At 44.8% G+C, this 24,790-nt stretch overlaps 1 protein-coding gene and 1 pseudogene across 8 annotated transcripts in view; both read right to left on the bottom strand.

The window, feature by feature from the left end:
- The window catches only part of DAAM1 (dishevelled associated activator of morphogenesis 1), a 579,575-nt gene that overhangs the window by 355,238 nt on the left and 199,547 nt on the right, over positions 1–24,790 (bottom strand). For 2 of the 8 annotated variants that reach the window (XM_085626088.1, XM_085626092.1), the window contains exon 1: positions 9,763–10,040. The exons of the other annotated variants lie outside the window; for them this stretch is intronic. The gene's annotated coding sequence lies outside the window, so the exon portion shown is untranslated. Of the gene's footprint in view, positions 1–9,762; positions 10,041–24,790 lie in introns of those variants that run through there. 8 annotated transcript variants of the gene reach the window in all.
- Positions 12,886–12,980, bottom strand: LOC146798793 (Nuclear RNase P; annotated as a pseudogene).

Below are 24,790 nucleotides of genomic sequence, written 5' to 3'. Positions count from 1 at the left end.
CAAATAATAACCAGAATCAGAATTGAAAGCGATATTTAACAGTTTATATAGCATTATGACCCTGGGAAACAAGACATAAAACACAGTGAGTTGAACTGAAAAGTAAGCAACCCGACTTTGATTCATATTCAATTTTACCATTAAAGGATTATAGGTGACAAAATGACCACATAGTATGTTACTGTGCCCAATCTGATGAATAACGCAGTATCTAGTATCAACATCTGCCTCTGCTTGTAGTTTAGGAATGCAAAAGATGTGCAAAAGTATAAAACTGCTAACAATACAGAGCTGTATAAAATTTATTCTGAAGACTTCTGCTGTTACAAAGTACTATTGTTCATAGTGTGCAGGGTCGATGAAAGCATGCGCCCTGCTGCATGCACGAGGCACATGCTTGCGCACTAGGCCCTGGCCAGCAGCCTAGGCATGAAGGGCACAGGCAGTTACAGCAGCTCGTCAAAGCAGACAGCAGGGATCTTGGAGACATCAGAAGAACAATTAAACTTATAGGCTTTAAAGATCCTTAGCACGCACTTCACAGGTGCACCCAGCTTGCCCGTGATACACGGAAGACCCACTTGCAGCTGCCCTGCTCCAGTTTAAAGGGAACTCCCGAATTGTGTGAAAGAAGGAAAAGCTGGAAGTATAAAGCAAGAACGCCACTGTGTTGCTACGTCCATCTATCAGACATGGTGAGCTGAGGTAATATTGAACTGCAGTTTCAGTCTGACAGACCAGCAGAGATGTATTTTCTCTTAAGCCAGTGAAGGACAGGAATAGAGGAGCTAGAATGGACCTATACTAATATCTGTTTTTTTCTGCATTACCAGAGCTCAGCCCTAGCTCACTTAAAGCCCTGTATTTAGCAAATATGCTGTTTTTGCACTTTCAATGCCTCAAGAAAATTACACCTTCCATTTATGTTACAGTTAATGAAGAACAAACAAAATATCTAAGTTGGCGGCCATGACAACATCACCAAAACCTTTCCCTAAGTCAGATTGTTTAAAACAATGATTGTCAAGACTGGGCGTGGCGGACAAGACCCAGGGCGCGTGGGGCGTGTTAATACCCTAAACAGAGCTGTGCAGTCCTTGATGGGCCCCCACTGGTAGATGGATTGCCAACCCCATCCTCCACCCGAACCCTACCGAACCCAGCATCCCAGGCTCCTGATTGTAGGGCACCAGTTCTATTACAGGAGACGCAAACTCATTCACATCATGAAGAACGGGTGCAGCACTGTGACTTTGAGGATGAGCGATAACTGCCATGAAGTGCCTGGAAAACGAGACGGAGGTTCTGGAGAATAAATCAAGAGCTTCTAGCGTCTATGTGCTTGACTTCCAGCCACATCGGTTGAATAAGACACAGAAGCTCTACTTCTACATTCTCTGGTGCTGGATGTGACTCAAAGACAATATGATACGGGTTGAGTTACTCAGTGGATCATATTTACATAAGAGATGTCAGAGGGACCCTGTCGATGTTATCACGAACAAAGTTAGCCCATTTGAGGCGAACATGAAACTCATATTGCAGCTACAATGAGGGCCTTAACCTTTCAGGATAACAAGTTCAATATTTATCCAGATCTGAGCTGGACAACTCAAAGAAGGCATCAATACCTGTAATCCATTCGGAAATACACTTCCACATTAATTTCACCCAAGTGAAGCCACTTTTATCTTTCAGGAGACCTGGAGAAATGGCCAAGCTTAGCAGAGCTGCGGGGGCTGTTGTACCAAACTTTCAGCTTCTGTGCGTTTTGACCCACGTGCTGGTTGTCATCGAGATGCCAAGTGAAGCTTGGCTTGTTCCCCCTTTTTTTTATTCATTCCTCCCCAATCTTAAAGAACACAACAAATAAAACATGTAATCGGATAGGAATCATGTTCTGTACTGTGACAGAGATCCCTGTCAACTGAGTCACTCACAAAAGGAATACGTACCCTCAAAAGCCGCAATAAGCATTTCAGATATTGTCAATGTGAGATGTTGCTAGAGAAACACAGAGAAAATGTAAAAACACTTTAAAGGACACTGGGCAGTCTTGAAATTGGCAGGAAGCTGTTCAGTCTCAATTTGTAAGCCCTCTGTACTCTAGCTAGGGACCCAAAAGTTTCAGATTTCCTTGAGCAACCACAGGTAAAATCTACCACCATTTCCAATATCATACACCAGACCATAAGTGTAGCCAAGCATCAACCCAGGGGAGGGATTGCTACACCAAAGATGTGCGATTACCGCTGTGACACCATGAGTGTTAAGTGAGTGCTGTCCTTTCCTATAGCTAATTTTGCAGTCCTCTCAGAGAACATAAGAGGGAACCCCTTAAAGCCACACATGAGCTATCTTTCACCTTTACCTAGAATTCCATGAACAGGGGCCACTGCCAGAAAAAATGGAAAACAGATAATGTATTCACTGCAGGTAGCATTAACAATTATACAGATCCAGGCATCTGCCTTTGTGAATAGTACATTCTATTGCAAGATCTTGAGCTGCACGAGCCAGAAAACTCATGACCACCTCTGGGGGGGTGTCGATGAGAGTACGTTCTGGGCAAAGATGATGGCATCCAAAGTTCAGAGTGGGAAACGGTCAGATTCTGTTTCCCGGTGCTATTCTTACGGCTACACTCGGTTGCAGCCCATCCCAATGAATCGCCAAGATTGTGTCCTGGTGCAGCATGCCATCAACTGGAAATATGCAGCACATTGATTGTGCGTAGTATCCAGCAACACCATGCAGGGAAAATGGAGGATTGAAAATTCTTCCAAGCCAGTGTGCTCAGGCTCCATGTGCTTACTTTGAGGACAACGAGTAACGTATTCAGTCAAGTATCCTGAATACAAAGCCAGACATTAGGACACCAGGAACAGTCCTCAAGGAAAAACATTTATACTCTGCATGTAACTTCATAACTTAATAGTAAATTAGGCACTCAACTCATTTTAAGGGTCATGTGAGAATGAAAGATTTGAGTTACAGCTAAAAGGGTGGTCACTTAAGACTTTTTTACTTCATACTTTCAGGTCATGCGCAGACCGCTGCAGAAACGTAGACCCCACTGAGCTATCCTATCAGAATTATAACTTGTGACCAACAGTTTACACATCAAAACTCTGAAACCACATTATCCCACCAAGCTATTTAATTGATACATCACCCTTTGACTTCCAGATTATACACAGTCATTTGCAACTGGCACATTAATCATCTGATTTATTTTCTGAGATTACACATACATATCTGCAGCAAGTACATGACCTACCTACACTACTTTTTATTCCCTGTGATTCACTAGATACACATACATATTTATAGCAGGAGTAATCTGCGGTCTGAAAATAAGGTCTTGTTGAGATCAATACAGTAAACAAAAGCAGCTTTACTTTCGTATTGTTCTTGTCAAAATTTTTTGGGGGGGGACAGAGTTGGCAAAAAAAATTAAATAATAAAGCAATAATGCTTCCAAACCATGGGATTTCACAGTCTCTGACCCTCTAGACGGTATCCTTCCTAACTCTAGCCCCATTTCTGCCATTGGCGCTTTGCCTCCAACTCCCCTAAACCACCTTTCTAATTTTGTGGTTCGAAAAATATTTTTCCTAATTCCGGCACTGTCTGTGCCTACTAGGTAGGAGACATCACCTGAATAGCGGGATCACCGTTTGTTGATTATGGTCTTGCATGGATCATCAAGCAGGACACCTAGTGGAAGGGTTGTTGGGGGAGGTTGGGGGAGGGGGTTATGAATTGTTTTTTTCCCCACTGGTATCGTCTAAACACAGCTCACTCAGGTCAGAGAGATACCGGATGCACACATAGCTGCTCCTATTCACAGTGGAAGTCAAAGGTTTGCAGCAGCATGGCAGATGAGGGAAGTGAACAGTACGCTCTGACATCACAGAACTCCGCATGTGGGTAGAACAGCAAAATGACACTCAAAAGCACTAGCACGGTTAACATCATAAGTCACATGTTGCTGCACAAAGTGTGTCACAATAATCACGAGATCAAAAATGAACTTGCTGGATTAATTTTCTCAGTGATACTATGGGTAGAGGTCACTGACCGTTTGCACTTTATCCGTCTACTCAGTAGTAGATTATTTTTATTAGTTTAGCGCTTGCAACACATCCTTTACCATCAACAACACCCCATCGGCAATTTTATTTTATTTGAGAACACAACTTCTCCAATGCACAGAAAATTGATGCTACATTCAACAATAGCTCTACCTTTATTTATGGACTAATGCTCACCCTGTTCGCCCACAACGCTTATACCGTGCCTCCAATCCTAACTCACGGCACACATTTTTCCACAATAGGCTAATCTAGATGCAATTCGGCGAGTACTCAGGGTCTCCAGGAATATTAATACCTTAAACAACTACGATTTCAATAAAGTCAATGCTGAATTTAAATGGGACTGATCTTAAATGTCTATTTGTACATAAGACTTGACTAAAATATTGCTACACAACCAGAACCTAACACTCAATGAACAATACTACACAGCGAACCCCTTGTATAGCGCCTACAATCTAACAAATTAAATGCCTTGTTCTGCACTCCTTGGCTCAATCCTTGTACAACCCTTCCTTTGCTCCAAATCCTGCAATTCCACGAGCAGGGTCTGCCACTAGCAGTGTCCACTAAAGGTCCATGCTAGCAGAGTGCCATGCTGTTTTTCCTGCAGAACAGAACATCAGACACACACAATAAAAGAGGCAATTATTTTGAAAATTAAACTGTGAATAGAAACCTTTGTTTTTAACATTTCTAAGTCACCACTAAGTGGGCAATAGTTAAATATTTAAGCATAAACAATGGGCATCAAAGGCGGGCCCTAGGGGTATTTTTGTGATTAAAATGAGGATGTGTGGTCAGGTGACCTCAATAACGCTAAGTACCTTGCTTCCTTTAAGGGGGGTAGTAACTGGAGTGCGACACTCTAACCTGCTGCCACAACAGTCTTGCTGTATTTCCCTTCAGATAATGCAGCCGATTAAATGTCAGTTATTCACAAGGCTTTAGTCGCGGTTACAAGCCAAAAATACAACAGTGACACATTACGGAACATCTGCAAACAAGGAGTGATTTTAAAAATCAGCTAATTTCCAAAGATAGTCACCACACCCTGCCTTGCAACTTCAATTCTAAGTGTTTTAACAGATGTGTGAATCTATTAGGGGATTAAATTGGAAAGCGAGAATACTGGGAATTTAAATGTGTCTTCTATCCTAGGTGCAGTACAATAGAGTTTAAGTCTCATAACAGAAATGTAAGCATTACCCAAAATGAATAGAGGGTCTTAGTCAAAATCAATGGGCAGTCCACTTGTTACATAGACAGAGTGAATCACATTCCCTTCGCTCTAAATGAAGTCAGCAGTGTTATCAGTGTGATGTTCTTCCAACACAAACCACTTCAAGCCATCTGCAGTTTGCTAGCAGGATGGCAAATCTATCACCAGATACCTCCTGTTCACTTCAATTTGTAAAGAGTACAATGCCAAAGGGGGATGGTCTCGCACCACCCCCATATTCCTGTATGGCTCCTTTTACTCGAGATTCAGATCACTGGACTTCTCAGACTCAAAATGAACAAACGGGCTACAAAGACTTCAAACTATACGCTACCTCTTTAGGACAAGAAACTTCTAGTCAGATGAATGTTTCTTTGATGACAGTTGGCCTTAATCTACACGAAGGGGTTATCAAATATAACCCGAGGAGGGTTGCTTCCAAACCAGAGTGAATAAGTGATTCCCTCTATATTCACCGCAGATAAATGCATTGTTTCCGGAGATCACTAAAATCTGGGATGGATGAAGCCCTCATGTGCTTATGTTGGACACGCCTGATCCAATGCATCACCAGCATAGCTCAGCGCGCTCCCACTGTTGCATATTAATTAGCCAGAACTGTAGTTATGCAAAACAGGATTTTGTGTATCAGATCAATAAATATCTGGTGTCCTACACCAATCCTGCACTACTGCTTTCGATTCTCACTTCAACCTGACAGACATTACAACACATATGTAGTGAACTTAGCATCTCTCTAATCTATCACTATCAATGTTTTGTTGCTCCTGCATCTACTCACCTCCCTGATTGTTAAGAGTCCCTCAAAGCTCTATCCAGGGCCCCTCAAATTTTTTCACCAAAGTTTCTCAACAGGCGGACAATCCAAGCCAACATCTAAATCCTGATGCGATAGTGACTAACAAGTCATGGAGAGTGGCTAGTGCGCCAAAGAGTGGATGAGGTGACTGGCATAGGGATGGCATAGTTAGACCCACAAACCAATCTCGGACAAAGGATGAAATTTGTATTAAGGGGAGACTATTGAAATATGAGTCCGGCGCTGATGGCATAGTTAGGCCCACAAACCAATCTCGGACAAAGGATGAAATTTGTATTAAGGGGAGACTATTGAAATATGAGTCCGGCGCTGAGAAGGTTAATTTGGCAATTAGAAAAGCACCTAGCACTTCTGTTGGCAAAGCATCAATCCATAAAACAACTAGAAAGGTAAAGTGATTTTAAAATAATGTATGCTTCCAAAGAGAACGGTTTTAGCATTTTTTAGGCAGTGGAGAAGCAAATGAAGGAGGGAATGCCGGTGACTAACCTCACAGTTGCATGCAATAGAAACAACCCCATAAGCCAGACAGGTCAAGTTTAGCCACAGTATCATTCTAAAAATACCTGTTTGAATAAGGCGCGACCAAAAGGAATACACACATAATAGGGAGTTGCTGAAATGCTGCTGTGACCCTCAGCAATACATCTTACAACACAAAACACAACAAGATGGACAGAAGAGCATGAAACTGCAGGGAGGCGAATAAAGGAGCCCTTGTTTGTCTGTGCAGAGGGCCTACAATTCCACCGTGTTCCCTCCTCCACAAACCTGTATCTTCCTGGAAGTGTATACACGCAGTTTATCAGTGGTATGACAGACTCCAGCAGTATCCAGGGTTGGGTCTTAGTATCGGACTATGCTGCCCACTAACCTACTAATTAGTTAAGGACATTCACCACCTTATGATAATTTTATCTACGCGAAGTAAAATATTCTCCTAACCTCAAGCTTGCGCCTTTAAAAAGGAGCTGGTGTCAGCAATATTTCTGTGCTCTTTTGCCAGCTAGACAACCCTTCGATATTTGAAAAGAAATCCTCAGACCCATCCTAAGTGTAAATCCCCCACAATGTGTTGCTTTCTACTGATAGCAAGGTGAGAATCAATCACCTGCCTTTGCCATTCTTGCAGAAGTACCAAGCTATGGGAAAGTCGGAGATTCCCTATGCAGCTAAGAAAGCATGTGTTTGGAAAATGAAAGTAAGTTGCCCTAGACCAAAGAAAATGATTAGAAAGGTATAACTTCTGCATCTTTAAAATAAATCAGAAGGGTATTCTTTGATGAGAACACCAATATTATTTTCATAACTCATGTATACATATATTTAACATGTTCTCAAGGACTATGTTTGACAATATGGCGACTTAATAATAATAATGATCCTGTGTAGTTAAAAGCCTATTATATATTACTGCTAATAAGTGTACTAGGCCTTGGAGTCTTAAAAGAGGTTGTTGACAGAAATCAAAGCAGATAATGATGCTAACAGAGAAATTATGATTCACTGTTAGAGAAGTGTATGCATATTATTGTGCTGGCTGGTAGTATAATCTTATTAAAACAGGACTGGCCAATCCGAGAACATCAAGTCGTCAATTAGAATTCATTTTCACAAAGGATGTCTATGCCTGCAGCAGATAATTACCCTTCAATCAAGACGTTGTGTGTAGCTTCGGTCTTTTCAATCACACTAAACTGCTGCCATAAGATTATTGTCGCATTTCCTTTCAGGCAATGCAGCCAATTAAACGCCGGGTGTTCCCAAAGATGTAATAGCTATCACATGCCAAAAAGCGACAATGACACATTCAGGCACACCTACAATCTAGGTGTGATGTTAGAGATCAGCTCATTTCCAGAGTTGGTCACCACGCCCCGCACCTTGAATCATAAGTGCTTTACGAGGTAATTGTGCAATGCCAGACAACAGAAAGGATTTCCTCTCGGCAGTCAAAATGGTTTCTGAGCAGCATCTTGCTGTGCAGTCTCTTCTACTCCCAAGAGTACATCAGTAGTAAACATGGCAGGTTTTTTTTCCATTCGCGAACAGCAGGCGTTTCAAACACAACTTCTGGGACTCCCAATCAATATCACACCAGTGCATTAGGGAGAATACTCCATTTCCTAAACATTTGCTGATTAGGCTATTCCCCTATAGGACTGGTTATAAATAGAACTCGTGGTTTTAATTCCCCGCTCTATTGGTGCAATCTCTGGTTCCGTCTTGAATACATGTTTGTGCGATGACCTTGCTTTAGTCGATGTAAGGATTTGGATGCCGGGATTTCCACCGTCGTGTCTCCCTATTTTGCTGTTAATCCCCCTGAGACAATCTGTTCAAGGGTCGGGCCCCACTGTGAATAACGAGTGTTCTGCAATAAACCTCTAATTAATGTGCAACTGCGAGCGGTCCACTTCTGTGATCAACACCCAATGTGTGGAGTACAGACATACACAGCCATCTACTATCATCACCATGGCAACTTCACCCAAGGCACGTACAGGTACAGCTCAATCGGGCAATATGTTCCCACGTCGACATTCTAAAAGGATTTTTATAAATGTTAATATTGTTCATGCTTCCGAGAAGCAGAGAACAGGTGAATCGGCGGGTGGGCAAAGATTTTGCAAACATACATCCCTATTCACCCAAGGTGAACAATGAATGTAACTTTGCTACCAAATTGCATTTTAATTATTAAGACAAATATACGAAAAAATGCACTACTCGGCATATGGCATATCAGCAATGCAACAATAACCGATATTGGGTCATTATCAAATGTACTGGTAACCATTCAGGACACCCCAGAATGTTAGGCAGGCCCCGTCTGGATTTGAACCCGTGACCCGCAGCGAATACTCAACCTACTGGGCCGCCTTACAGCCTGAGGTATTTAAAACACCCTTGACCGCAAACATAGTTCAGAACAGCTGAAGGCCAACACAATCAGGATTAAAACTGTAGGTTTGCCCCTTATTCAATGCGAAAATACTGCTTCAGGTCTCGGACCATACAAATAAAATAAACAAATATGTATATTTTTACACTAGTGGGTGTCATACTTTGTGTAGTGTGGACATGTTCTCTACTCTCCATGTGACGTACAAAATGACAAGTTGCGGCTCTGAACGGCAGTGTTTGTAATATGTATATGCACGAGATAATATTAGCTGGTAATCGGCGAGTCTGAAAACAGAAATAAAATAGCAAGATCAAAACATAAACCACACACTTTGAAGATTGAATCGTACCTGTCACTAAAACGGACTTTGTAAATAGTTATATTCCAGTGCGACTCGTTTATACGGAGGCCAAAGAAGCGCTTCTCAGACAAGCACAGCTCTCGTCCCCCCGGGGTGCTGCTATAGTATTGCAATGCGGGATCACATTGCACAGTGCAGCAAAGTCAACACTGAAACACGAGCCAGCCAACAGAAAGCGCACTGAAGAAATTCACCATCAGCCCTGCCACGGCAGATCACACAATAGATTACAGGTTCAACACCTGCAAGGCTATGGTAACGAGGAAGTGTGTCGGCCCTCCCCGCCCTCTATACAGGCAGGCAGACATCACAAACTTGCTGCCCCTTTACCTGCTTTTAAGACTGCACTGGAGGCTTTGCATTTCCTTTGGAGATCTGTCAAGAACACAACACAGAGGAAACCTCAATGCTTTCCATGCCGCTTCCTCCCATTATCAGCTTCTCTTTCCAGCATGGATGTCAACCCGAAGCAGTGCATCAGTCCAGCGTGAATCCAGCAGCCATTTTCCCTTTATATTCCAATAATCCAGCGGTGAGAAAAAGAACTCCCTCCGGTCTGCAGGCAGCGACGGCACGGACACAGCTGCGCCTCTCGGTGCAGGGGCTGGGAGAAACTTAGCAACGCCCCCTTGGAGAGCACCGACGTCCATTGGACGACGTCAGTCTGGGACACGCCCGCAGCGTAGACCACGCACGGGGAATCCACACACGCACCGTGGGTTCGAACTGGAGCTGCAGACGGCGTGGGAGGTGGGCGCGAGCTCCCCGAAACACGAGTGGAGACCCAAATAAATGACGTTTCAGTTCATTCATTGTATGCAAATGGCTTCTGCGCAGTGAACGTAGCACAACCCCACGGCAGAACAGAGCTACTACATCGGGGGATGTAAATATCACAAACGTATGTGAAACTGTTATTACTCCTTAAACGTATGTGTGCGGTTTACTAATTCCACCGATGCCATAAAAGCAAATATCAGACATGTAAAAATTCGAGCAGTGTAATGTCTAAATTAAGGGGTCACTGTCATAACACTTATCATTCTCTTTCAAGGAGTAACGGTTCCGCGATGTATACATGGAGGAAACCAACGCTTTAAAGGGGCAGATATTGGTCGGTGCAGAGTACCTGCACGTCTTTATTTTGAAAGGGGAGAATTATATCCACACTTCTCGGCACTGCTCATTACCTCAACGGCAGAGCACTAACAATTCTCAGGTGTAAACCGTTACTCTGCGGAGTGAGTACCAGCACTTCACTATCTGCAAGATTCCTTTTCAGGGTTACAATAAAGTGCTTTTGGTGCGCGCTGTGTCGTACCCCTTTGAATCAAAGGTGTTTCATCCTTCGAAGGATGGTAAATTGAGTTACTCGCAATCATTAATTTGCAAGTCAGGAAGGGATCTCTGCACAACTGCACCAACACCTGATATATCATAGTGATGGCTAGCTATTACTGCCTTAACACTTTACACTCATATACAGGCCAGAAACTTTTTAAATCGCCCATATTGGATAATTATTCCTTATTATATCAAGAGTATTTTGTATTGTAAATCACTAAATCTCACATCTCTGTAAAGTTGTCAACAATCTTCTGCGACCCACTGTACCATCCAGAAATCAGAGGACCCTCAGGGCTTGACTCCAAGCACCACAGCTACCTTTGTGCTCAGCCGCGCCTCTTTCGGGCCTCTTTGTTATACTATCTATCCCAGGCACACCATAGGTCAGATAATGTGGCAACAATAGGCTTCCACCAGTGCCTAGACCCGAATTAAACAATTAAACGTGCTAATCTACACCATGAATTACATCGACAAATACAAAGTAAAAGAGGTTAGACGAGGAAATCAGACTTGGCGGCAAACATCGCAAATCCCAATTAAAACAAGACTAAATTAAAAATTCCCATTGTGTTTTAATTGGATTACGCGAGTGCTTATTTTTAAAGCCTAGAAAGCGCTCCTGGCCGAGTGCGTCCTTTCAAAATAAAGACTAAACGATGCACCAGCTCAAATACTGCAATCTGAAGTACCGAATATAGCTCAGTGGAGTGAGCGCCTGATGCAGAGATGTCTATCTGTGGAAGCCAATAATAACTGCATTAAAGAGCAGTCTGTTTATTTTCTTAATACAGCATAGGTGTGACATCCCTATTGATCTGTAATACAAAAATAATACTCCACACCTACTTTAATAAGTTCATATATGAGTTGTGATGTCACAATGCCTACTTCCCGAAGACAGTATGAAAGGTAGGTCACTGAACAGAATTACAACTGCTGCTTAATCACCTATGTAATTAGCTTTCCAGATATTCTATTTGAACTGTTTTCCCTTTAAAATCTGGCAATTATCCAACAACAATCACATTTTGGTATTCGATTTATTTACTGCCGCTGTGGCATTCATTACAAGAAAACAGGAGTCTGTGTATTTTTCCACACATTCTGAACGACAGCTGTTTATGAATGTGATGTATTAAACTACATTTTACAACAAAACAAGCTTCATTTTTCTTTCATAACGAGCAAGATGCCAAGGATTTAAATGAGTTTGGGAAGGGTAATTGTATTATGTGATAGAAGGAATACAATACTCCTGGTCACACATAAGTAAGGTTCTCTGTTACAAGAGGATTTTATTGTTAAATGCAGTCCGAAAACCGTTGCTTCCCATGTCTAAATATATTATTAATAACAAAAAACATTGGGGAACGGGCCTTCTGTTGAGTGACTCTCAGTGCAGCAAGTAACACACTTTAGGGGCCAATAGCTATGCAGATTAACAGGCAGGCAAGTTAATAAATGAAAGATGTTTAATGATAAAGCCTCAACCTCTGCATATGTGTTTGCTGTACAAAGCTAATGTTTCATATGCATGTATTACAGTTTCATACATTACTATCCATAGTCCTAAAACCCATCAGGTCAGGATACAAAATAAAAATGGGTAGATACAGGCAGCATAAGCACATTCATCAACAAACAAGCATTTACAATGCAATGGTCTCGGCATTGGTAAAGTTAGAGCTATTGCTCATGACATTATTTTTGTTTGTTTTTAAAACATTTAAAGAAACGGCATTGTCATGAGCAATGCCAATAGCTCTAACTTTAACAATGCCGAGACCGATTGCATTTGCACCCACACAGAGCCACACACACAAAGCCCCCCACACACACAGAGCCACCTACACAGAGATATTCACATAGAGCAACCCACACACAAATAGAGCCACCCACACAGAGCCACCTACACACACACTGTTACCCACACACAGACAGAGCCACCCACGCATAGAGCCACCTACAAAAAAAGCCACCCACACAGAGCCACACACACACACACAGCCACCCCACACACACACACACACACACACACACACACACACACACACACACACACACACACACACACACACACACACACACACACACACACACACACACACACAGAGCCACCCACACTTACAGACCTTCCCCAAGGTTCATGAGTGACATACGCACTCTGCACGTGACCTCAGTGATGAGCTTCCTCCGCTTCATACCTATACGTCTCCCACTGCTTTATATATGGCTCCATTACATGCACTTGGTAACTGAGGGTGGATTATATAATTTTAATTAAGAGTGATTGAGTGGAAATATAAAGACAGAATACTAAGGGTGTGAAATACAATTCTAAAATGCACACTACCAATTCGCCAATAGCCAGGTTTCAAAATCAAAACAGATAATAGCTCGGGACTCCTAATATGTAAATCATGCTCTGACGTTTGGCCTGTCACTTGTTCCTAACCGCACACCCAATCATGGACCACGCTATGGAACGGCCATGTTGGAAAGGCTCGATTTTAGAGGAGCTAATTGCTTCCAGCGCACTGTGTCTTCTGTAAAGCAAAAGTACAACTTTCAGAAAATAACATGAAACCGTGAACCAGAACAGAGTGAGAATGCACACTCAGTCAGTTACCAAGGTAAGATCGTATCAAGAATTTTACCTTCCTCCAAGGAATACAAAACTACACGTTTTGTAGATGTGACTTCAAGTGTTATTACACCGTTTGCAGATAACAACATTATAATATCTTTTGGTCGCTCTATTCTTTCCCCTTACTTATTGGAGCCTGTCGCTCTAGCCGCTCTGTCACTGCGTCGTATTAAGCTAGTCCTTCAATGTCAGTCATACACGCGGTTTCTGTATATAACTCACCCGGTTGAGAAAGGAGGTACGGGAGCTCAATTTTAGTGCACAAAACAGCGCTCCACCGCCGCTCAGCGGTGACATGTTGGCCAGCACCAGATACGGGGCCGTTCTTCTGCCGAGAACGCGCACGTCAATGTCACCAGCCCAAGCTCCATACACTGACGCATGCGTGCTGGCGACTCGCTGAGAGTCGTGTATGTTGCACTGCGCAGGCGCTAGATTCGTTCATGTGAGATCGCGGAATATTAGTGTTTTAATGCTTGTGCAAGCACGACGATTGCAGTCTGTCTAGAGTGCAAACCTAATGGATAAGTAGTCTTTCGTAAAACCTGCCAATTTAGAACAAAAAAATCGTAGTTCATTTTTTTGTTGTTGATCTTTTGTGGGCCAGGGTTCGGTTGGAGGGCGTGTAGAAAGTGAGCCGAGGGTGGATTTGTTATGGGCAAGTTTCTACAGCACCAAGTTAACCTCGCCCTTTACACCCCCGGGGCTTGTTTACATCGCCGTATTCGTGTTTGGTCAAATAATATAACATCTTTGGATTGCCGCTAATGAAGCTGCTTGCATTCCTTGCTGGACAAGAAAGCACTTTAACAACGATGCGGCCAACTTCTGGGGGGTTTGAGGAGGAAACCAAGACAAGAGGGAACGAGCACACCACTGCCTTTCTCCGAGGTCAGCCAGAAATGCCTCGGAGAAAGGCAGTGTCGTTTTCGGATTCGGGGGCGTGTTTTGCTTTTATCTCCTCTTGCCATTGGCTGGAGGAGATAATTAGACTTTCTGAAAAAAACACGCCACCCGATCCGAAAAGGACGGGGCCTAATCGGAATGACGGACCTCTTCTCCAATGGCTGGCCAGCATTTAAGAGGCCAGCCAATGGAGAACAGGGGAGAAGAGGGGCGGGTTCAAGCCCCTCTTCTCCAAGTCATTAAATCTCGCAAGCGAGACTGCGCAAGCGCAGCCTTCGCTAGCCGAGACCTAAAAACCTCTCTATGGCCACGGCACACCACAATGGCTTATAAAGTAGGTATGTACAAGAGGGTACTTTATCCCAAATAAAAATCAGCAGGCAACAACTGACTAGGCTGGTTCAGCCTTCCAGCCTTTTCAGGATAAAATTATGGGTATGATGGAGTTGTGCAATACCATTACCTGCTCTTGAGAGAGCTGCAAAATAAAGTAAAAGCAGTTAGAAGCAATGTACACGAACAGCAGTAGGTCTGGACTTCTTTCCAATAAAAACATATTGACTGGAGTTTCAAAGTGAAATTACAGAAGGGAACTATGGCATAGCTCTGTACTCCTGGAGCTTATGAAAGCTGTGCAACCAGGAGGTATGGCTTTGCTGTTTAAGGCCATACAAAGCGCTAATCAAAGGGACAGTTCTTGTGTGAGAGCATCCCTTAAGCAGTGTAGTCCAACGCTTGGTTCTGTCGTTACAGGTGTCCCTAAGAGCTGTGTAAGTAAGAGACAGCTTTTAGGTTATGCATTCCAATCCGCGGTGCATTCTGGGGGACAGAACACATGTCGTAGACAGAATTGAAACGGTTTGACTCCATAGGTTTCCTCAGATAAATGTGCATATTTAACAATATGCTTTATAGGTGCATAAAAAAACTCCACTTTCTCAATTGATGGTAAGAAAGATAGATCTGTGTAACCAGTGAGTAGGTTGCTGTGCTGTGCATTACTATACGAGGAATACAACAAAAGGACAGTTCTATGGTTACGAGCTTTGTTCCAAAGAAAAAAGCTGGCACCTTAAGTAACTAACCTCCTTGCTGCACCCGTTTCACACACATTATTAAAGTACTACCATTAGAAACGCCAGATTACAAAAAACACTGCTATACTCAGTTTATGAAAGGGGCATGTTTCCTTTGAAAACATCTGACAAAAATAAACAGCATAAAGCTGAAAAATCATTAAGCAGTAAGCCACGTTACAATGCATAGCGCCTACTTCACTTTGCCTTGCACGAACTAAAGCAAAAGGCTGTAGAAAAAAGTGCACGTCAAGAAAATAAACAAACCAACCACAAGAGGTTACTACCACTGCGTTTTTAATCCATTTACTTTTGAGCAGAAGGGAGTATTGACACATTTTTAGGGTACTCGTGGGGAAACATGTCAAACCCCTAATACAATGGCATGGCAATCCATCTCGCCCCCCCCCCCCCATAAAAAATATACAAGCTGATCACCGGTTTACTGTTAGGTGCTAGTCCAGCCAATACAACTAAATATTAAATCAAATATAGCACATTTAAAAAAAAGTTCCTTACAATTGTAATTTCCATGAATTATTAGAAGAGGCTCTGAGCACTCATGTTTACTGTAAAAGTTGTTTATATTCCTGCCATCCAGGTGTAGTTTGGGCACATTCCTGGTAAGATTGAGCATAGGAATAAGGGGTGCACGTGAGGTATTCGAGATATGCGTTTGGTGAAGATGGGTAGAGCGGGTTTGTAATATTTGTTTGGTAGGCCGAGCAAGCACACCTGCTACAAATGTGACGTTTGGTAAACCGATGTGCTGCAGTCGCCACAGGGGTGATATTTGTCTGCCAGTGCATTTGGTATTTGTGCAATATGTGGGGCGATTTAATAGGGTTCTGGCACCTACTTTCCAATCCCGCAATATTTTGAACTTACTCCGATCTAAAAGGTGGGGAGAATCACCCTACTCCCCCAATTTTTTTTAAATCTAAGTGCACAATATTCCAGGCTCAAGCACACGCCAAAATAAATGTTCTAGCACAAAATTATATATTTAATAATAATATTGATATTCTGATGGTCTTTAAAAAAAGATTTCAGCGCGCTGGCCTCCTTTTAAAAATAGATTTCAGCCCGCTGGCCTCCTTGTCGTTTTTAGCCTGAGAACCAACACATGTTTTGTCGCTTTGGGGCGTACCCCACTACTTCCTCAGGGCTGTACGGCCAATATAGAATGCGTTCTGGAATTACCCCTTAGTCCCGGTTGTACTTTCGTCCCATATAAAATCAATGAATTGTCCACAAGAGTCACTTTGAATCTTTCCTTTGAATATAATGAAATCTGTCCTTTCAAAATATTACGAGGTATCTCCTGTATCCAGAGAAGTTCTTCCTGCACGGGAATCCCTGTCCCTCACTGATATGAGAGGAGTGCGCTAAGACTTCAGCGTTAGTGTTCACTGAAGAGGAACATCAATTTTGTCATAGCAGTTAGTCCCCGGCACTGAAGCGCACTGCTGTGTGTGCAGATGTGCTCAGTGTGAGAAGAGCAGACTGCCATCTCACAGTGAAGTTAGCCAGTGGCTGAAGTGAGCCGACCCATTGCCCCGTACTGAATGCAGCAGTGGGTGAAAGAAAACGTGAATGATACAACAAACCAATGGATGAAGAGGGCTGGCTATAATTAAATTATGAATATATTTTATTAAAATCAAATGGTCTAGGCTAACGCCAGAACCACGAAGGAGATACTCGCTCAATAAAGGAAAAGGTTACCCTGCAAGCATCCGTTCGTGGCATGTAGTGCTGTAGATTCATATGCAGACAATACTTTCGCCATCTATTGTTGGGCTTGGACATGTTCAACTTGTTTTTCTTCAAAGGAAGTCATTTTAAGTCACGGGACCTAGTGACTCCACCTATTAGTGGTAATGTGCATGAGCATCAGCTCCATCGTTAGATTGTTTTTTCCCCGCATGGAGGATGAGACTGAGATGGAACATGGAGATACAGTAAAGATGACCATGCAAAGCAGGGTATTAAAGATAACAAAAGGAAGGAATATCTGCAACAACCGCAGGCGACCTGGAGCATGTGAATCTACACTACTACATGCCACAAACAGATGCTTACAGGGCAACATTTTCCATTCGTGGCATGTGTGTCCGCAGATACACATACTATGCATAGACTGTAAAGCAGCCCTCCCAAAAGCAGTGGCTTTTGGGAGGCAAAAGCAGTGGCTTAGCCTGGCCAACCACAGTTTGCTGTCTGGCCAGGATCTTCACACAATAGTGTTTGGTAAAGGTATGGGAGGGCTGGACTAAGTAGCTGCTTTACAGACGTCAGCTAGTGGTAAGTGATCCAAAAAAGCCATGAACGCCTTTTTTTTTTTTGTCCTGTTGGAAGGAGGTCTAGGGGTGATGGTCAGTGTTCTTTTACCGTTACCATAGCAGGTCTGTATGCACTTGATTTGCCAACATCCCTCACCTGCCTTGGAAATGGTGCAGCATGGAATGGGACACAGAGCTGGTATGTCTTCCGAACGGGTTTTGTCCTGTCAATATAGCGCTGTCGTGACAACTACAGTATGTAGAGCTCGTTCGGCTACTGTCTCTGGAAAGAAGACTGGGAGCTCCATTGTCTGATTAATGAGAAAACTGGAGACTACCTTAGGGAGGAATTTTGGGTTGGTCTAAAGAACCCCCCCCCCTTTCATAATGGACTTGTAAGAAAGGCTCCTCTGAGGAAGGAGCATGCATCTCACTGAGGGAAGTGATAGCTACAGTGAAAGACACCTTCCAGGAAAGGAATTGTAGTGGGCAAGAGGGAAGTGATTTAAAAAAAAAAAAAAAAAGGGTTGGAGGGGTAATCTTGTGAGAACTATATAAAGATTCCAAAATGGATCAGAAGGAATCCGGGGTGTTTGAGGCTTTCCACGAAAGCCTTTATGACTGATATTCACAACAACAAAATATGTCTATTCTTCAAGTAGGCGGCTATGGCAGCTAGATGTAATTGAATGGAAGTGTAGGCAAGGCCTGACCTTTGTAACAATGTCCTGTACAGATGCTGTGAGAGGATTGATATGTGTAAAGAAACAGTAGTGTTCCAACAGTTTCCATTTAGCTGCGTAGCAGGCTCTGGCAGTGGGCCTGCGGGCCTCTTTGAGAATAGACATGCATTCTTCTGGGAGGTTGAGGTAACCAAATTCAAAACCTAAGGAATCAAATCATAAGGTTGAGCTGCTGAGGATTGGGGTGCCTTAGAATGCCATGGTGTTGTGTGAGAAGGACCAGTCTGTTGAGGAGCCTCTGGTGGGGAACTAGAGCGACTTCAATGTGCCCATGTTGGTGCCATTAAGATGATGTTGAGAGATGTTTGCCTCAGCCTCCAGAACACAAATGGTAGGAGTGGGAGAGGCAGAAAAACATAGGTAAATATCCCTGACCAATTAATCTATAATGCATTGACCATGGACTGTGGGTGTGGTAGCCTGGTGCCGAAATTTGGGCACTTTGTATTTTTGGCAGTGGTAAACAGGTCTGGTTGTGAAAATCTCCAACGCCGGAAGTACAGGAGTAGGACTTGGGGGTTGAGTTCGCATTCGTGGGCTTGTTGATGCGTCCTGCTGAGTAGGTCTGCCAAATCATTGTCCACTCCATGAATGTGTTGGATGAGCAGATGTACTATGTGATTATCACTCACCACTAGATGTTCTGGGCTACAGTCGACAACTGTGGTGACTTTGTGCCCCCTTGGTTCTGTAAGTAAAACATTGAAGTGGTGTTGTCTGTTCAGAAGAAGACTGGTTTGTCCTCTATAAGAGGATGGAAGGCCCAGACAATGAGCTGGATAGCCAACCAACTCCAGGTGATTGACGTGAAAGGATTGCTGGGCAGATGTCTACTTCACCTATGGAGTAAGCTGATTGAGACGTGCGCCCCAGTGCTGAGCGCGGCATCCATGGTGATGGTCTCTTGCGGGACTGGGTCTAGGAAGGGCCGTCCCTGCAACAGGTTGTTTCCGATCCACCATTGTAGAGAGTGATGTGTGTGGCCCCAAACCAACACTAGGTCCTCCAGATGACCCTCCACTTGAGACCACTAGTTACTCTTGCAACAGCCGCATGTGCAATCTGGAGTGAGGAACTATGGTAACGCAAGATGCCATCATTCCCAGCAAGTGCATTACAGTTGTTACCTGGCGATCTAGTTGAAAAAGAGGTAGCAGGTTTTGAAACACCTGCACTCTTGATGGACTGGGGTAAGCTTTCCCCACCCGTGAGTCTACAATGGCCTCGAGGAATGGCTGTACTTGAAGGGGTTGGAGGTGGAATTTGGTCAGACTGATCTTAAAGCCCAGACTGTGCAAGGTCTGAATGGTGGTCTGGTTGGGCGCTAGGCATAGTTGCTGTGTGGCCCTCTTTATCAGCCAGTCGTCCAGGTGAAGAAAGTTTGGATGCTGCACCTCCTAACCTGAGCTGCCACCATGGGCAGATATTTGGTAACAACTCTTGGGGCTGTGGTAACCTCGAACTGAAGCACTATGAACTGGTAACGTTGTCCACTCACCACAAACCGCAGATATTTTCTATGCGCTGTGTGGATAGGTTTGTGGAAATAGGTGTCCTTCAGATCGAGGGCGGTCGTAGGTGTCCTTCAGATCGAGGGCGGTCATGAAGTCACCTTGCTGCAGTAGTGGTATGACGTATTGTAGAGTCACCATATAAAAGTGCTCCACCAGGATGCATTTGCTGAGAGGTCGGAGATCAAGGATGTGTCTGAGTAAGCTGTCCTTTTTGGGAATAAGGAAGTACAGGGAATACACCCCCTTTCCGCTGTGTTGTTGCAGAAGCAGCTCTATGGCCCCATTGCCAAGAAGGGTCGAAGGCGCAAAGGATCTGGGAACAGTTTGTGTTGACAGGGGGATATTTGGTGGTGTTTGTATGAGTTCTAGACAATATCTCTCCTCTATGATGTCGAGGAACCACCAGTTGGAGGCGATTTCTATCCAGCAGGGCAGAAATCCCTGCATCCTTCCCCTGACAGATGATGTGCGGTCGGGGGTAAGGAGAAAAGTCAGTATTTTGGAGGAGATGTCCCTTTGGATGCTGTGCCCTTTCCCCCGCCCTTGCCATTGACGCGCCTGTGTCCATATGAAGGTGACTGTTGCTCGGGTCTTAAAAAGGTTTCTCATGTGCGGGTCTTGGCTGCAACGCACTACTGGGAGTGGTGAAAGGAACCACGAGGGGCAGGAGTTTGTAGGGCACCCAAAGCCTTGGCAGTATCTTTCTTGATATTTTCTAGCATCTTGTCGACCTGAGGGTAGAAGAGATACTAGCCATTAAAAGTACATTTAGAAGGTGTTGCTGAACCTCTGTCTTGAAGCTGGACCTGCGTTGCGGTTCAAAAAGATCCTCGTGCTTACGCCATTAGCAGCTGTGTCTGCGCCATCCAGTGCGAAGCGTATGTGGGTGCTAGAGATGATCTTTTCCTCCTCTACCAACTCCTGTGCCTTCTTGCGGTACTGCTCTGGGAGATGCTGGAAAAGGTCTGCCATCTGATCCCAGTGGGCATGGTCATACTGGGAGAGTAAGCCTCTAGACTTGGCGATGCACCAATGTGTAGCAGCCTGCGCTGCTACCTTTTTGCCCCAGCATAGATTTTCTTACTCTCCCGGTCCGGAGGGGGTGGGTCTCCTGGGTGTTAGCTCTCTTTCGAGCTGTATGAACAACTAGGGAGTCAGGGGGTAACTGGCCCTGTATGTATTGTAGATCAGTGGGAGAAGCCTTGAATTTCTTATCTACTCTAGGTATAACAACCCTCACTAAAAATGTTGCCGGCCCAAGGACCTCCTTGAGCACAGGGAGTTACTTTAGGGAGCACTGGGTGGAGGAGAGGGTATCGAAGAGGAAATCCTCATCTTTGTGTTGTACAAGCAACTCTACTTTGTGAAATGTTGCTGCCCTATGCAGGACTTCATGGTAGGAGGGGACATTGCCTGGGGGTGAAGGCTTTGTAGGATACAAATCTGGGTCTGGGTCCACTGGAGACAGTCTGTCAAGTCCTCCCAAGTGCCTGGGCCCTGCTGGCGATATGAGGGGTCACAGGAAAGTCATGGACTGTTCACACCCGAGTGTAATGAATTCTCTAGTGAGTGCTGAGAAGAATTCACTGGCAGCAAGGAAGGGGAAGGTGAAGAAGGGGTGGCAGAGAAGGACGAGCAGAAGTCAGTGGAGAAGTGGCCCTGTCATGTCTCTTAGACTTCTTGGGACCAGACGCCACAGGAGGTTTGGGGGCTTCCTCAAAAGTAACTTCCTCTTGTGAGGAACTTGCGGAGGCTTCACCAGGATCCAACAAGTACCCGGCTGGATATGGATCTGTTGCTGCTTGGTGTCTAGGTGTTCTTGTAGCTGCTCTAGGATTGGTTGTTCGAAATACTCAGAAACGGTAGAGGACACAGCTGCAGATAGTAGTCTGGATGGAGCTGAAGAGGTGCGATGGGGTCAATCTTTGCTCAAAATGCCTTGACTTTGATTGCATCTGGACGATGTCCATCAGCTCTGAATGCTTCGGGGAAATGTGTCTCCGCTCTAAATGCCTCCGGTTAGTGTGCATCGACTCCTAATTTTTCAGAACAGGGTGTCCGGGCGCTGAAAGCTTCGGGTCCACCCGTTTCAAGTCCAAGGGTGGCAGAGCAGGAGTTTTGGGATCCAGCGTCGGAGTGGCAGGCAATGTCAACTTGCGTGGAGGACTTCGGCGTTGTGTGTGATGCTGGTGTCGAGTCCACCTCTGACTAGTGCTGTTAACCATAGCCAGAAGGCAGTGGTGCACCAGAGGCTTCAAAGGTAGCCCGGGGGGTTAGGTGGTTCCTCTTTAGTGAGTAGCAGAGATAACGGTATTCACTGTGGTGTTTGGCAGGCGCTGGGACCAGTGTAGGCTTGTCTACTTCGATGTCCACCTCAGAGTCTATGCTTTCAGGTGAAGAAACCCCCTTGACATCAACAGCTAGAACCCCCAACTGTTCGACATCAAACTCCTCCCTTTCTCCAAGAGGTTCAGTGTGTCTTCTACCACCCTTCTGTGCGCCATAGAAGCCGAATCGATGCGGCGAGCTCTTCGGGTTCTAAGGGTCTTTTTGTGCCGGAACACAAGACACGCAGAATGGGGGTCTTCAATGTGTTTGGAAGAAAAAAAACACAAATTGCAGGCTTCGTGGAAGTCTGTCCTCGGATACTTGGTATTGCAAGTAGGGCAGGACCGAAATTGAGTTATTTCTATCACGGGACATCCTAAACTGAAGGGATAGCATTATAAGACATTGGCGACCAGAACGGTTTCGAAAAATAAGCGACAGTGGGAACTGAAGAGTAAGCGTGATTGTTTCCACAACAAACGAGGAACGTATCCGAAGGCCAGTCAAAAATAGCACGCGACATCAAACCGGAACTTACATCGACACATCTGAGACTAAACAATCTAATAATCAAGCCAATGCCCATGCACATTATCACTAATAGGTTGAGCCACTAGGTCCCATGACTCGAATATACTTACTTCTAATAAAAACAAGTTGTACACTTCTAAGCCCAACACTAGATGGCAGTAGTAGGCACAGCATGTGTAGCTACATACAAACATGCATTGAACAGGTTATTTCTTATTACACTCTTCGGATGACCACAATCACAATGGTTGTTTCTATATGTGGCTCCGTAGACATGGCTTAAATAGGCAACTATTCAGAGTCGATCTTAGTCAGGGTAGTGCCCTGGGTGGGAAAAAGAAATTGCGCCCTCCCAGCTGGTGAATACAATGAGGCAACAGGGAGCCCCTTTTGTGTTCAGAGGTCACTCCCTGGATGATTGCATCAGAGTAGTGACTGGCCTCTGAACACATCTCTGCACCCTCCCAGCCCACACTGACTATACCGGGCATCCGGCGTTTCCCCTGGAGGCTGGAAGGGTGGGGGCTGGTTTTGTTACGGTGGGACAGTTTTGCAGTGATGCTGCAATATCTACCCCCAGTAAAAACAGCAGCAAGCTTTTCAAGCCTCCCAGAGCCAGGCAGTGCTTCCCCAGGGGCTGGTGTAAGAAACTGCCATGGCTGGTTTGGGTTCCCGGCCCTGCCCGCCCCGGGGGTGGAGTGCAGTGCACAGATTAGCATCCCACACTGTACCAAGTTGTGTGAGGAGGGGTGTTCACAGTGTGTGACCTCAAAGTATTAGAAGAGATGGGAGGACAAGAAAGCAGGCTGATGCATGTTAAAAACAGCGCTTGCAGCACTGGAGCCATGGACTCTGCTGTCTGAATGACCTTAATGCGTACCGCTCCTTACACCCCCTGAAAATTGGCAGCCAGGGCCCAGCTCGTCCATGCCAAAATTCGGCCCTGTGGCTACTGTTCCACCTACTCTTTCTGTACCCACTGTCCAAGGGTAGGGCTGCTGTGACCATCTGTACACCTGCCACCAGCAGTGCTTCTGTTGCAGTAGTGTGGAAGTTTCCCTGCTGTACAGATTAAGCAGGCAGTACTGCTTCTCCCATTACTTTATTTTCTTGGTTTCAGTTCAGCGTGCTTGATGGGATCGTGGTGGATAATGAATTAATGTCAAAAGAAGTGGTATATGGAAAAAAGTACATATAGGGAGGGAGATTGGATGCACAAGAATGCGTACGGTAACTAGAAATTAGGCATGTGAATGACGTTTTTGTATTTTTTGGAATAGTTATAAAACATATCTACATATGCGCACACTGTGTCACTGTTTTACACACAAAGTAAGTGGCAATGCTGCTGTGCCCAGTTTTGCCAAGTACCACGCATTAAGCATTAAACTAACGCATTTCAGTGTGGTGCTCCGCATCATCGCAATGAAATTCATTGTTGCGCATTATAGGCATAGCCCCCTCAGCTGTCACTCAAGCCGTGAGCACTGCCTAAAACTGTATTAAAATGATGTGCCAGCTGGCAGTGCCAGTGGCGTAACAAAAGACTCAGCAGCACCCGTGGTGCGGGGGCCCGAGCTCCAGGGAGGCTCCCGAGCACCCTCCAGCACTGGCAGGTACCAGGTCTGAGAGCGCAGGACTGGGTCTGGAGTTTGGGGGCCCCCTGCATGTACTTTGCAGGGGGCCCCCTTAAGTTGCCCCTTAACTGGGCAAGATGACCTGCTCCATCGGCTTGGGGCTCGTTCGGCTGGCTGAGCTACTAGAAGCAGATACACTGACTAAGGCTACACAGGGACAGGACGTCATGTCCTATAGCGAGTTCACTTGTGGGAGGCACTGGGCTACTTTTGGGCAAATCATCATGGTGCAGCAGCGCTGCCTGCTCGCGCAGCAAGCCGCCGTGTGGCTCAACTGATTCAGTCTGAGCTGCAGTAAATAATTGAGCTCCGATGCCCATGGTGAATTCAGTTGCTAAGAG

Source organism: Triturus cristatus, chromosome 9 (genome assembly GCF_964204655.1).
Source record: "Triturus cristatus chromosome 9, aTriCri1.1, whole genome shotgun sequence".
NCBI lineage: Eukaryota > Metazoa > Chordata > Amphibia > Caudata > Salamandridae > Triturus > Triturus cristatus.
This window is presented reverse-complemented; position numbering and strand designations above follow the sequence as displayed.